The following is a 12322-nucleotide window of genomic DNA, read 5'->3' as shown; positions in this document are numbered from 1 at the left end:
CTCAATCACCTCACTAGGACCTTGCTCTTCTTAGCACTCACAAATGTGTTTCTCAGCTGTTGGAATGAGCAAAAGTGACTCTACACACGAGTGGAGCTTCTATTTATAAGGCAGCCTAAAAACGAACCGTTATGAGCTTCTGCGGGGTGACCGGACGCTCCGGTCATGTTAACCGGACGCTCCGGTCAGTTCAACCCGCACACCAGTGATAAAGTGTTGACCGGACGCTGGCAGGGTCCGATCACCACTGACCGGACGCGTCCGGTCGCATTAAACCCTCACTGGAGCCTTACTGTACTCAACCGAACGCTGAACCCCCAGGGTCCGGTCAGTACTGACCGGACGCGTCCGGTCGCAGAATTCCTTCTCTGGAACCTTACTGGAGTCGACCGGACGCTGGACCTCAGCGTCCGGTCAGTTGACCTCTCCAGCGTCCGGTCGCACCAGAGCCAGCGTTCGGTTAGCATTTGACCCTCCATTCACTTCCAACTCTCGATCATATGTGAATGAAGTTTGCTCTAAAGGATCTTAGGCATATTGAGGAGCTACCTAGTGCTAGTTTTAACAAGTGTGCACCACACCTAACTCACTAGACTCACCTAGGTCAAGCTACCCGTCTATACCCCCCTTAATAGTACGGCCAAAGGAAAAACAAAGTCCTAAACTACTCTAAGTGTCTCTCCAACTCCAATCGACACTTAGAACTAGTCATCCTTAACCTTGTCGTCCATCCTTTGAAAACCGAAACGATTTCCATCGTAGGGGCATGACCACCTCGATTGCCCAATCAATCTCCATTACCATGACCTAACTTAATTGCCTCTGCAAAACACACGTTAGTCATAGTAATCTTGTATTGTCATTAATCACCGAAATCCAACTAGGGACCTAGATGCTTTCACAACATCACAATGGTTAACGTTGTAAACAACATACTCATAGACATGTTCATTCAATTTATTGTTTTTGGTAGCTATTTCAGCTCAGAATTATAAATTATTACTGCCTCGATTAAGTTTGAAGAAAGGAGTGAAGTGCTTATTCAGAAATAGACATGATCCTTACCATCGGCTAGGTGAAAATCGAAATGTTCTTTGATTTTGATGCTACTTCATTAGGGTAGCTTAGCTTCAGTGCTTCACAAAATTCATCTCTCATACTGATCGGTGTTCCTGCAGCCAATTTTATTTTTGCAAGATCGAAAAATGCATATTTCAGCAAAGCATCCAATTCGAAATAGAAAATATCAATTTAGGTTGTGCCATGACCTGAGCAGATCACTTATTAGCGATTATCAATTCTATTTCACTACATAATCCGAAAAGGGACAAAACCAAATGAATAAGTATTTCCTCCATTCCAAATTATACGTCATTTAAATTTTTTTGGAGAGCTAAAGCATCTCAAGTTTGATAAAAAAATTATATAGAAAATTAAACATCAAGCAATTTGTCTCCCGAACAATGAAGCAGGAACTGTTAGTCTCTTTGCAGCACGATCGGCAACCCACCCTTTCGGTCGGCATTTGGCTCTCGAACGGTGACCCATCAATCGGAGATAAGGCCACTATCAATAAGTCATATGTTATATTTTTCATCTTGATACATGCACTACTAGAGAAACGGGTTTTAGTCCCGGTTGAGAAGGCCCTTTAGTCCCGGTTTTCCCAACTGGGACTAAATTTCCGGGACTAAAGGTCCACACCTTTAGTCCCGGGTCTGAAAACCGGGACTAAAGGTCATCCACGGAAGAAAAAAATAAAGAAAATCCTCGAGGCCTCGTTTGCTTTACGTGAGATTCGAACCCAACACCTCTCTCCTCGCGCGTAGGTACATTATCAACTCAACTGCACACCACTTGTGACAGAGTCATGTGCGCTCTCATTTTGAATAGACTCGTGGGAGACCTTTAGTCCCGAGTAAAAGACCTTTAGTCCCGGTTGAAGACACCAACCGGGACTAAAAGGTCACCCTTTAGTCCCGGTTGGTGTTACCAACCGGGACTAAAAGTTGGTGAACTTTTACTCCGGGTTGGTGACACCAACCAGAACTAAAGATGACTTTTAGTCCCAGTTGGTATTTCGAACCGGGACTAAAAATCCTTTAGTCCCGAACGCAAAAAATATCGAGACTAAAGGCTAAAATCGAAGTGGATGAAAGATCTGTTTTCTAGTAGTGATGGCCACCGCCAATACTACTCGCAGGTTCTCTACTGGAACAGCCCTAGCTGGTGCGGCAACGCCGCGCCCATGGTTTTCTAGCTGTATTCCATAACGAACGTGCCCAACAAATGTTGCTTCTACTGCCACATCGTAACAGGATGTTCATCACTGGCTTTTGACTTTCAGCTCAACCTGAAGCCAAATTTCTTTCTTCTTTACATGGTGGTGATAAGAGTACAGAGCCTACAAAAATTAAGTTAGAACCCCTCGCCTAAATTCAAACGGTGCCACACAAAGAAGGTAAGAAAAGGCAACCGTTGCTGTACATGGTAATCTACAAGGGTACAGTGTTTGCGACGTAGTTTGAGGAAGAGCTGTTGAACTTGGATGATAAATAATTCCTCAAGCCATCAACGAGCTGCCGGATGTCATCTACCAAGGACCATGTCGGAGCGTTCAGGGCTCGTATCGAGTTCAAGCACACTAGAAGGGTTCCTCCTTCATGAAGAAGTACCTGAAAATTGTAGCACATGTAGAAATAAGGACACCAAAGAAAGGATTATGTATGCGAATCACATGATAACAACAGTAGTGATGGTGCTCAACACATCCAGTAAAATGGAACTGTCACTACAATTTTGCATTTTGCTCTCTTTTTTCTGGCCATCTTAAGGCTCATAAAAGGACCATGGGCTAGGAAAAACATAATGGAAATATTTACAAAGAATCCATCCAATAAGTGGGAACTGGACTCTCCTGTTTGTGTAGAAAGTGAATTTACCACTCTGTTACGCTACAAATGCATATCTGTAAAGAGTGCATTTATTCCAACTCTACAATTTACTAATTCCGTGTGCCACAAAGGACAAATAGGGTTCAGGGCACTTGAACAATTTGTTAAATTTCCTAGTTACACAAACACAAGTCTAGGTCATGAAAAGGAACTTACAGTCAACCAAAGAGGAAGAAATCCCAGGACAGAAGGAAGCGCAGCAAAAACAATACAAGTTAAGGCCAGAGCTACACTTTGTTTGACCTGTAAGGATAACCTAAAAGTGTAAGAAACAGTAATATTGCATCTGAAGCTAAAGTGTCACACAAGCAAAGAAAAGACCATACCAATGAAGTTGTTTGACTGAGCCTTAGCAATGCAAAATGGCACCCCGCAAATATTATCCTGCAACAACAGAACATCTGCAACAGCCACTGCAGTTGCACTGGCACGTTGGGCTAGAACCATTCCAACTGTTGCGGCTGCAAGAGCTGGTGCATCATTTATACCATCACCAACCATTATTAAACCTCCACCTGGAAACAAACAAAAAGGTAAATAATGAATAATCGGCAGGAAAGTGAGCACAACAAAAAGTAACGATGTTCAATTTTACAGTTTAATTGTACACAAGGAACATTTAGTCATGGACAAAAGGTAGGATTCTGTAAATGTCTGGCAGGTTGCTTATGTCCAGAAAATAAACTGAAGTAGGAACAAAATTGTTGGGATCGATAGATTCATGCAGCATGAGAAGTGAAAACTATGAAGAAAACTACCAATGATTTTGTTAGATCAAGTCATGCGGTGAGGAAGTACATAGGAGCACTTAGAAAGCAACCGTGGCTACCACATTGCAGGATTAAAGGCTAAAGCTATATAAGTGCATACTTAGATAACATATGTAAAACTTAAAGCCATGATATAATCATATAGTAGACTTTTGACAGGCATACATATCACAGGTAAGTACCTCCTTCCCTTGAAACTGCTTTTACTTTATTTAATTTATCCTCTGGCTTTAAAGAGAAGTGGACTTCTTCAATACAAACAGATTTAGCAACTCTATGGGCACTTGATTCATGGTCTCCAGTAAGCATCATAATGCGAAGTTTAGCTTTCTCTCTTAAGGTAGATATAACTTCACAAACACCAGAGCGGGGTTCATCCTCAAAGTGAAAAAGAGTTACCTGGAAAAGTTTAAATCAGTTGATATATAATACACTGGAAAACTAGTTCTTACAAAACACAAGACTCAAATCATGATAACAATTCAAATATGTGTACTGTTTGGTCAGAAGAAGGGGGGGGGGGGGGGGGGGGGGGGGGGGGGGTGGGTGTTAGCAAAATCATGAGTAGAAGTATGCCTTGATACAGTCACTTGTACAGCCTTCTTGCAATCTTGCCAGTGAGTGGGCCGGCCAAACAAGGTAAGGTAATGATTATGACTATGCAAAGCAAACTAAGGTTAGCTTCACTTAAACAAGAGCAAGTTCAAAGGTTCTAACTTCTAAGTAGAACTCAAAGAAGGCTAGTATCCAAACAAGCCCAAATCATCAGATTCAAATTATCAGGGCACCTACTGAACAAGCTTCAGAATAGGCAGGCTATTCAGATAGACCAAACACTAGAATCTGGACCACGGACCACATAGTGCTTATGGTTTTGACTGTGCAGTGGATACATGGGGCCATGCTGGTTTCTCGCTTAGGTGGACTAGAATGAAAATACATGGCCAGATACATGAAAGAAGAAGAGTTTGGTTCTCAAGTTAACTTACTTTTTTGTCAACAGATAGAGCAGCTTGGACAAATTCAGGCCCATATGCAGAACTTTTTGCTGCTGCTCTTATTTGCTCTGATTCACCATTGGATCTATATAGTGAAGAAATATAGTCCACAGAACCGATAGATGCCTCGGATAGCTCATTTTCATTTTCTCGTACCTGTAATGCAAATGTATGAGGTGTCAAGTACTCAAGTTAGCATGTCAAAGGCTGGCTCTTCCAATTCCTTCATAGTGACCAAACACTAAATAACAACCATGCTAACTTATCAAAATCTAAAACACGCCCCTATTGAAGAATATGATAGCTACTGAACTACAATTGCATCCATTGGATGAAACATATGCTGCGTACAGTATAAAGAACTTGGCCGGTGGGGAAAGACTGCCCCCACGGTATTGAACTGAATCTCTCGGTCAAACCAACCAAGAAAACCCCTGAACCCCGGCTTCACCCTATAGGGCCTCACCTTAACCTGGGCTGCCGACCACTTCAACTATTATGAGGGCCAAACCAACTACAGACGCCACAGGCCAGCACCATACCACTATTTTTTGGTTGCCAAGAGGGAACATTTTTGTCTCCCAAAACTAGGGAGCTTACTGCTACACTACAAGAGTGTTTCCGCCTACAGTATACATTAAATGCCAGTGGTGTTTAATACACCTGAATTTTATCTAAAGCAAGGTCTGTGACATATCTGACAATTCCAGATGATTTTGATGATTGAAAATATTATAGAAGTTAGACGTACCTTCACCCCACTCAAAGTAGCAGCAACTCCCCTACCAGGTAGGCATTCAAAACTTTCTACAGCGACCACTGGAAGCTCCTTTCCAACAGAGTGGTCTAAAACAGCCCTGTGATCATGCAAACTGTATGTCAATTGTTTGCCATAGATTATTCTATAAGTTTCAGTGCATAAAACAAAAATGAACAACCAATGCCATGTTTCAAAAATACAAAAAAGACAAGAAAGTCTACACTAAGGTTAAGGGCATGGGAACTTTTTAACGGTCAGTTCTCAACAGGCATAGATAAGATCACGGCAACATTCATGTTAACTAGAGCCCATGCTGGTCCAGTGCAAGAAGTCACTAGTGGCATGTGTGAATAGAAAATTAGAAATTCAAGCATTCACATGCAACCAGAATGAGCCTACTGACTTTGCTTCCAAATAAGCAACACAGAACTGTTGCCTGAGTTTCAACACCTTAACAACAACAGTGGTACAAATATTTACACTGGGCCCATGGAGTAGATTCTAGGCTTCTAGCAACACCTTGAAAGCCAAATTATTGCAGAGTTGTACTCATGAGAAATAAAATGCACGTAATCAGAATAAAATGAACAAATCGACTCTTCGAAAGTTATCTATTTTTAGGCTTCAAGCTCATAGGTTCAATGTTGTAAAGCGTCTAGAGTTCCTTTCCTGTATAGTCCCTCTAGCCTAGTTCTTCTGCCTCCCCAGGGCCTGCTTATTGTGTAGCCCCTCCCTCCCTTGCTGTGTCGCCTTTGTACAGTGTTGTTTCTCCTTTTGGTTTTAATAAAATTCACAGTGGGGGCATCCCCTGCTGTATATTTCGCTCAAAAAAAAGTTATCTATTTTATGTACCTTCCGATAGGATGTGTTGTTCCTTTCTCCATGGCTGCAGCAACAGCTAGTGCCTCACTTTCACAGTTTGGAGTGCAGCAAGAAGGATTACTATGACCATTTTTCACACCCAAATGTCCATGGATAGGCTCGATTGCTTTGCACATAAGCTTCCCAGTTGTTAATGTGCCTGTCTTATCAAAAGCAATAGACTGACAAGACGAAAGAGGCATCCAAGACATGACCACCTTTCAACAAAATTCCCTAGAGGAGAACAAAAGCATAGGTTCATCAATCCATTATCCACTATACCAGCCAGAAATCAAGCAGCTCGTAAGAGAAAAAGGTATATTCAGAAAGTGACAAGATTGCTATGGTGCTATCTCCAATTAATTACAGGAGGAACTTCGTAGCTGCAGTAATTACACCAATCATTAAAAAAAGATAATTCATATTGATAATACTGTAGGCATTACCCGCACTTGTGAGCAATATGAACTATGAAGCTATGAACTAAATGGTTGATGCTTTCATGAAGTTTAGAAGCCAAGAAAGTGTTGTATCACCCCAAAATAAAGAGCTCCAACAACTGAAGATTTCAAACAGTACCTTACTAGCAAGAGAACTGATTGCAGTTGCATATGCCAATGGAGCTACAGCCAATGCACAGGGAGATGCAGCCACCATAAGTCCTAAACCACGGTAAATTGAACCCCTACAGACTAAAGAAAATGTCAGAACAGAGACAGTTCAAACCTGGACCTAAGTGTATCAAATCGATAAAATTGGCAAAACAAAATCATCAGTATGAAATGCACCAAAGCATAATGGTTGTAGAACTATCAGAAGTACCTATATGTTTTATATAGTATATGACAGGAGTACAGGACTTAAAGGCTTGTTTGGGACTTAAAGGCTTTGTTGTTGTTGTTGTAGTATATGACAGGACCAATACAGCAGTGAGACATTAGAGGATTACCTGAGTTACCAAAAAAGGGCCACTTAAAAAGTAATGGTCCCAAAAGTGCAACACCCAAAGAAAGGGCTACCACAACTCTGCTATAGTACTCTCCAAACTCATCAAGCCATCTTTGCAACTTTGGCTTGTTTAGCTGGCCCTCTTCAGTCAATTGGACAATTCTGTTGAGCGTTGAATCCTCCCATGACTTGGTCACCTAGAAAAGGTAGTAAACAGGCAAACAAATGACTCTCTTGCAAGGTGGCAAGGCGACACTCCAGAACAGATAGCAAGCATAATGTACTAGAAAAGCAGAAATAGTACTAGTAACAAAAAAGGGCGTACCCAGTGCAGAGAGCTCCCGCTCTGTGTGGGGTCTAGGGGAAGGGTGTTAGTGGTAAGCCTTACCCTCGCCTGTGCAATGCGAGGAGACCACGACTCGAACCCGGGACCTTCCGGTCACAGGCAGTAAGACTCTACCGCTTGCACCAGGCCCGCCCTTCTAGAAATGATGTTTAGTTTTAATAAGCATTTGTTACTAGAAATAGTACTAGTAACAAATGCTTATTAAAACTAAACATCTGTCCAATCCCACAAGATTAACTAGGTTTCCATTTTCCATCTCTTCATCAAAGAAAGTTGAAACATCTTCTTCATTGAAGGGAGCAAAGCAAACCTTTACAATCATCATTCCTTCCAAGTTCCTGGCGCCACCTGGTATGGCATCTCCAACTGTCCTTTCTAAAGGTTTTGTTTCACCAGTTAGGTGTTCAATTGTGACAGTTGATGAACCTTGGTAGACTTCACCATCAACAGGCACCGCCTAAAGAATACAAGAACTGCACTAAAATGAGAAAAAATTCTAACCATCTAGAATAAGAATACCATCAACATGTAGGGCAAAAAAAGATAAGTCAAACCATTGTGCTCAGTTAGAAACAAATTGGAAAATGCATGAAGAAGCTATGAAATGAAAACAAAAATAGGAAAAGCAAGGATTTAACTTCTATACAAGATATAACACACCTCGCCAGCTCTAACCAAGATATGAGAACCCACTTCAAGATCATGCACAGGAACCTTGGTGTAACTTAGATTTGAAAACTGTACAGGTTCTTCTCCACTTGTTTCTAACAGCAGAGCAAATTCCGGGTGATTTTCCTTCAGTTCCCTCACGTCAAACATTGACTTACTTGTAAAATACTCTTCAGCTGTAAGAAACAAGAACAGTGAACTTCAAATAAACACACAACAGGAGCTAACACATGGGGCTTTCAGATGTTATCAGAAGAAATGTACCAATATGAGCCAAGTTAAACATTGCAAGAAGCAGGCCACCCTCCAACGCATTTCCCATAAATATAGAAGCAAATGCTGCAAGAGCCATGAGAACATGGATATTTATTCTACCGTCGGCAATAATTACAAGAGCATCAAGCGCTGCAGACACCTGTAAGATAGGAAAGGAGTGTCAAACAAGTATGTTGTTGGCAAGCGACCTCAAAACAAAGGCTGCTCCTCTGATCTCCCTTGTTAGGTAGCAAAGCAAAACACAGTTCCATGTTCAATGAATTCCATTTTACACCAATGCAGTTGTCATATCAATTGTGAGAGGATTTAACTGAACCTTGGCTAATTCGAAGCATGGAAAAGTACCGGAGAGTTATGTGGTGGCACACAAACAGTGGCTTCCCTGTGCAAACTTTTATAGCGAAATCCCCAGCGAGACACAATGTCATAGATACAAGCCTAAGTGTTTCCACTTTCCAATGTATGAACTCCTTGGATTGTGCTTAGTGTATCTGAAATCCCAATCCTATGCTCTAATTTTCTTACCAATCTTCAAGCATCTAAATACAGCATAGAATTGACGCAATCCAACTAATTATTTCCTCTGTAAGTGCAAATGTTGAAGCAGCTGTGAGCATAGAACAAATAGACTACCAAGTACAGTACTAGTTAGTAGTGATCCCTAGTAAGGCTGTAAGGGTCTGGAAGGTCAAAAGTAGCAAAGGAACAAGGTAGGGGGCATTACCCCGACGAGAGGGAAGGCGACGGCGATGAGCGCGGCCTGCAGGCGGCCGACTGAGTTGAGCAGCGCGACGTGCGGGCAGGCAGCGGCGATGAGGAGGAGGCCGAGGGAGATACAGCAGGCCTGGAGGTGCTCCCGCAGCGCGTCGGCGACGTCGGCCCAGCCGATCGCCCGCGCCACCCGCATGACCGCCGCGCCTCCGCCTCCCCCGTGCACGTCCACCTCGTGGTGACCGTGGCCGTGGCCGTGGTGGTGATGGTGGTCATGGCCGTGCTGATGGTGATGGTGGTGGTGGCCGTCGCCGTGGCCGTCGCCGCCGTGCGCGCGTGGGGTGAAGAGCAGGGACGGGCGCGAGGCGATGAGGAGCGGCGGTCGGGGCGTCAGCGCGAGGGGTCTGGGCGGGGAGCAGCGGCGGCGGAGGTGCGGGAACGGCGGGGGCCGCGAGAGGCGGAGGAGGTGCGCCGACGGCGTCACCGGCGAGGAGACTGAGGCGGAGGCGCTGAGGAATTGCATCGCGCCGGCGAGCGAGGGCGAGGGCGAGGGCGGGAGCGGGAGGAGCTCGATCGCGTCGGCGGGGCGGTTGACGGACGCTCGTGGTGGTGAGCCGTGAGCAGCAGCCAGCTGAGGAAGAGGACTGGTCCACCACGGGGTTGGACCTTTGTGGCGGGCGTGCGGTGGACGGGGGTGGTGGCGAGCCAAGCGGATGGCGATGACGGGCGTGTGCGTGGGCCCGGGCCCGGGCCCAGGCCCGGCAGTGTTTGTTTTGGCTCGTGTCGTCACCGTGTCACTACCATCTTTGTGTCGCGCACGGTTTCGCCTACTCTTTTATTTCGTCTCCATTTTGCGATTTGTAACTTTGTACCGTATGTAGTGCACAATACACGTTTAAATGTCCTTATCTGAAAAAAGGAGCTCTATTACGCTATATGCCATGCTTCGGAGGCAAAGTGCATTCTCACTACATCCTCTCAAGAAATTCCAGTGATAATATGGTCACTCAAAAAGAACTTCCGAGCTCCAAAACAAAGTATCGCGACTTGACAAACTGATTTAGAGGTGAGGTATAATTTGCGTTATGACTTATATAGTTCAATTTAATTTTTTCCTAATAATACAAATTTGTCTACCTTTGATTTAATTTTAGAAAAATATATTCAGATAAATACACTACAAAATATATTTTATGAGAATTGATTAAATTATTTTAATATTACAAACACTGATAATTCTTTCGATGAACCTTGTCAATGTTCAAAAAATAACTTAAAACAAAGCTAGGTAAACTACAATTTTCAAAGGATCTAGTGTCGCTCTAATTTATTTTGTATAACTTTGTTTACGGAAAATATTGGAATATGCAATGAGTACTCGAGCATTTGACAAACGCTGATGTTTTATTAGAGCCTAGATGATCGTGTACGCTACACATCTGCTGATCAAGTGATGATCATCTACTCCATCATGAATTCTACATTGGTCAATGTGTTTCATTACCCTAATGCTCAGGATTGGGCGTCCATCCGATCGAACGCCACTTCCTGGGCATGCGTGCGCTACCGGTGTAACAAGTCTATCTCCTCCTCTATATGTCTCTCCATCTCTCTAAAAAATATCTTCCTACTCGCTCGCCTATCGCATGCTTCACAGCGCAGTGCGGCCGTCAGCTCGCCCCACTTCGCATTCGCCGCAGTGGCCATCTCCCCCCGCGCGCCCTCATCCTACGCTGCTCGCTCCTCACTCTTGCCCGTCACATGTCCCACCCGTGCACTCTCGCTCCTTGCTCCCGCAATCCCACCCGCCACGTGCCCACCCACGCCGTTGGGTGCGCCGCCCACCTCTGCTAGCGCTAGTGGTGCCATCACACGCCTCATGTTGGTCCACACAGAGCCAAGGGCACCCACGAGCGCGGCCCGTGCTGGTGGTGCTCCCACACTGCCGCTCGGCGCTGGCTCCCACTCCGAGGCCGGAATCAATCGGCCCAGGTCTCTTCCTCCCCTATGTTGCAAATGTATATTTTCAAGTGTTTCTGATGTTATCAGATGTATGTTGCAAGTGTTTCACATGGATGTTGCAAAAGTAGATCAGGATGTTGCATATGTTGCAAGTGTTTCACAGGCATGTTGCAAGCGCTTGTTCAAAATATTTTTATCTGTTTCAGATGTATGTTGCAAGCGTGTTTTATTTGAATGTTGCACATATTTTACACATATGTTGCAAGAGTATGTTCGAAATGTTTTAGTTATTTCAATCTTATATTTCAATAAGTATTTTTATGTTGCAAGTTGCAAGTGCTTTATCTGGATGTTGCATATGTTTCATACACATGTTGCAGTTGTATGTTTCAAATGTTTTATCTACTTTAGACGTATGTTGCATTCAAGTGTTTCATATTGCAAGTGTTTCGTGTTTCAGATGTATGTTCAGAGAGTCATGGTGCTCGGGCATCGGGGGAAGGGCGCGGCGAGCAGGGTGCCCGTGGATGGGGCGCGCGGTGCGCCAGGGGTCTTTGCGGACGGGGCGTGTGAAAGGTCCTAATGACTAGAGGGGGGATGAATAGCCTAATAAAAATTTCTACAACAACACTTAATAAAATGGTTAGACTATTATGAGGCGAAGCAAGTGTTGCGCTAGCCTACTCAAAATACAAGCCACCTACCACAATTCTAGTTTAGATAGTATCTTTTCACACAATAGCTATGATACTACTCTGTGTTAGTGTGCTCTCAAAGGCTGACTAAAGAGCCACACTAACCAAGCAAGCAAGCTCTCACAACTAACTACACTAATGAGCTTGTCAACTAGTTTGCGGTAAAGTAAAGAGAGTGATCAAGAAGGTTATACTGCCGTATAGATGAATGAACCAATCAATCACAAGGATGAATAACAATGAAGACCAATCACCTCGGAATTAATGATGAACACAATGATTTTTTACCGAGGTTCACTTGCTTGCCGGCAAGCTAGTCCTCGTTGTGGCGATTCACTCACTTGGAGGTTCACGCGCTAATTGGCTTCACAC

At 43.9% G+C, this 12322-nt stretch overlaps 1 pseudogene; it reads right to left on the bottom strand.

The window, feature by feature from the left end:
* Positions 1-2312: 2312 nt before the first annotated feature.
* LOC136520913 (probable cadmium/zinc-transporting ATPase HMA1, chloroplastic) lies at positions 2313-9993 on the bottom strand (annotated as a pseudogene).
* Between the last annotated feature and the right edge of the window lie 2329 nt (positions 9994-12322).

The sequence above is a fragment of the Miscanthus floridulus genome, chromosome 18, assembly GCF_019320115.1.
Source record: "Miscanthus floridulus cultivar M001 chromosome 18, ASM1932011v1, whole genome shotgun sequence".
Taxonomy (NCBI): Eukaryota; Viridiplantae; Streptophyta; class Magnoliopsida; order Poales; family Poaceae; genus Miscanthus; species Miscanthus floridulus.
This window is presented reverse-complemented; position numbering and strand designations above follow the sequence as displayed.